Genomic DNA, 3,000 nt, shown 5'->3' on the forward strand with positions numbered 1-3,000 from the left:
TCTACACTGACGTCATCAACAAAGGACCCCCCACCCCCTTCTAACGAAGGCGTCCGAAGTGCGCCTGAGTATATTTGCTGTACAAATAGACCAGGGGTGTCAAAGTCAAATGGACGGAGGGCCAAATAAAAAATTTAGCTACAAGCCGAGGGCCGGACTGTTCGAATGTTCATTGAAAAATTTTTAAATGACGCATATAGTCTAGTGAACCTAATTGAACCTACTGAAAACCTAACAAATATATTCCAATATGATCAGATAAATAAAGCAATATTTTCTTATGGCTCTGTCAGTAATCTTTAATTTTCAACAGACACAAAAGACAAATTTCCTTTATATAAAAATCCCCATAACATGAACATTAAATGAAAGAAACCGGTATTCAAGGCACCATCAGTAGCCTATATTTTCTATTTTAGCAAAAGTGGGCTAAATTTACTTCAAAGAAAAAAACAATAATAGCAATTTTCTATCATCCACTCAACTGAAATATTTTTAAAATATAATTAAATTGAAATACAATAAAATAAAGTGCAAAAATCTATAAATCAAAAACAACACTTTGTTTAAGGAGAAGTAACATGCAGTGAGAACAAATATTAAACTTTAACTTTTAAACTTGAATTGAGTAAAAACTCTAAATATGTGATTGCACAGTAATGTTCACATTAAACCCCCCCTCCTCCCTCCGTGGGAGGGAGGCGAGTTGGGTGCCCGAAACCCCCCGCTGGTTTCGGCCCGCCCCTTGGCGCGCGTGGCACGGCGGGCTCCGCGACCCGACGGCTGGCCCTCGTGGCTTGACGGCGGGCGCGTCCCAACGGGCCGCGCGTAGGGGTCAAACGCAGAAGTCTCAGGGCCTCGTGGTGACGGGGTGGCCTGCGGGTTTCGGCCCGCTTGACCCCCCCGCTCCGCTTGGCGCGCGCGGCACATGACGGGTTCCGCCACCGACGCTCGGACTGCAGCCCGACGGTGGTGCGGGCCCGGCGGTGACGCGCGGTTTGGGGAAACAAAGCAGAAGTCTCAGGGCCTCGGGGCCGGGTTTCGGCCCGCCCCCTTGGCGCGCGTGGCACGGCGGGCTCCGCGACTGACGGCCGGGCTGCAGCCCTTCGGCCGGCAGGCGCGTCCCGGCGGGCCGCTCGCCCCCTTTCGGAACCTTGGACCGGCATCCGCTTGGTGCGTGTAAAAGATCTGCGGTCTAAAAAAAAAAAAAAAAAAAAAAAAAAAAAAAAAAAAAAAAGATCTGCGGTCTGCGGGCCGGTTCTAATAATAAATCAAGATCATCCCAAGGGCCGTAAAAAACCTTCTCGCGGGCCGGATATGGCCCGCGGGCCTTGACTCTGACATATGTGAAATAGACAGTAAAAATATTTAATGTTTTTACAATTATCAATCAAATCTTGGAGTATGATTAAGAGTACAAAAGCCCTTAAATTGATATCTTTGTTAAAAACATTTAAAGTTATTTCGGTAGCCCTAAAAGTTAAATAAGAAAAAAAAAGAAAAAATGTAGTAAAATTCCAACCAGGTAAAATGTAACGAGAACACTTGAGGGGAGCCCTAAAGGTAAAAAAAGAAAAAAGAAAAGTGGAATAAAATTCAGAACAGTTCAAATGTAACAAGAACACTTGAGGAGAACCCTAAAAGTAAAAAAATAAAAACAATTAAAAAAAAAAAAAAACCATACAAAAATAGATTAATCTTGAGGGGAGCCCTAAAGGTAAAAAATAAAAAAATAAAAAAATAAATAAAAAAAACATACAAAAATGGTGTAAACTTGAGGGGAGCCCTAAAGGTAAAAAAACAAACAAAAAAATACATAAAAAAGTGGAATAAAATTCTGAACAGTTGAAATGTAACGAGAACACTTGAGGAGAACCTTAAAAGTATAAAAACACACACACACACACACACACACACAAAAAAAAACATACAAAAATGGAATAATCTTGAGGGGAGCCTTACAGGTAAAAAAAACAAAACAAACAACAACAACAACAAAAAAACATACAAAAATGGAGTAAACTTGAGGGGAGCCGCAAAGGTAAAAAAAGAAAAAAAAAAGTGGAACAAAATTCCAAATGTGAAATGAAACAAGAAAACTTGAGGGGAACCCTAAAATTGAAAAAAAAAAAAAACAACAAAAAAACATTAAAACATTGAATACAATTTCAAACAGGTGAAATGTGACAAGAAAACTTGAGGGGAACACTAAAAGTAAAAAAAAATAAAAAATAAAAAAAACATACAAAAATGTAGTAAAATTCCAACCAGGTGAACTGTAACGAGAACACTTTAGGAGAACCCTAGAGGTAAAAAAAACCCCCAAAAAACAAACAACAACAAAAAATATACAAAATTGGAGTAAACTTGAGGGGATCCCTAAAGGTTAAAAAAGAAAAAAAAAAAGAAAAAAAAAAGCGGAACAAAATTCCAAACGTGAAATGAAACGAGAAAACTTGAGGGGAACCCTAAAATTGGAAAAAAAAACACATTAAAACATTGAATACAATTACAAACATGTGAAATGTGACAAGAAAACTTGAGGGGAACCCTAAAGGTAAAAAAAACAACCAAACAAAACAAAAACAAAAAATACACAAAAAAGTGGAATAAAATTCAGGACAGTTGAAATGTAACGAGAACACTTGAGGGGAACCCTAAAAGTAAAACAAAAACAAACAAAAAAATACATAAAAAAGTGGAATAAAATTCTGAACAGTTGAAATGTAACGAGAACACTTGAGGAGAACCTTAAAAGTAAAAAAAACACACACACACACACACACACACACACACAAAAAACATACAAAAATGGAATAATCTTGAGGGGAGCCTTACATGTAAAAAAAAAACTAAACAAACAACAACAACAACAACAAAAACATACAAAAATGGAGTAAACTTGAGGGGAGCCGTAAAGGTAAAAAAAGAAAAAAAAAAGTGGAACAAAATTCCAAATGTGAAATGAAACAAGAAAACTTGAGGGGAACCCTAAAATTG

The sequence above is a fragment of the Entelurus aequoreus genome, linkage group LG17, assembly GCF_033978785.1.
Source record: "Entelurus aequoreus isolate RoL-2023_Sb linkage group LG17, RoL_Eaeq_v1.1, whole genome shotgun sequence".
NCBI classification, from domain to species: Eukaryota; Metazoa; Chordata; class Actinopteri; order Syngnathiformes; family Syngnathidae; genus Entelurus; species Entelurus aequoreus.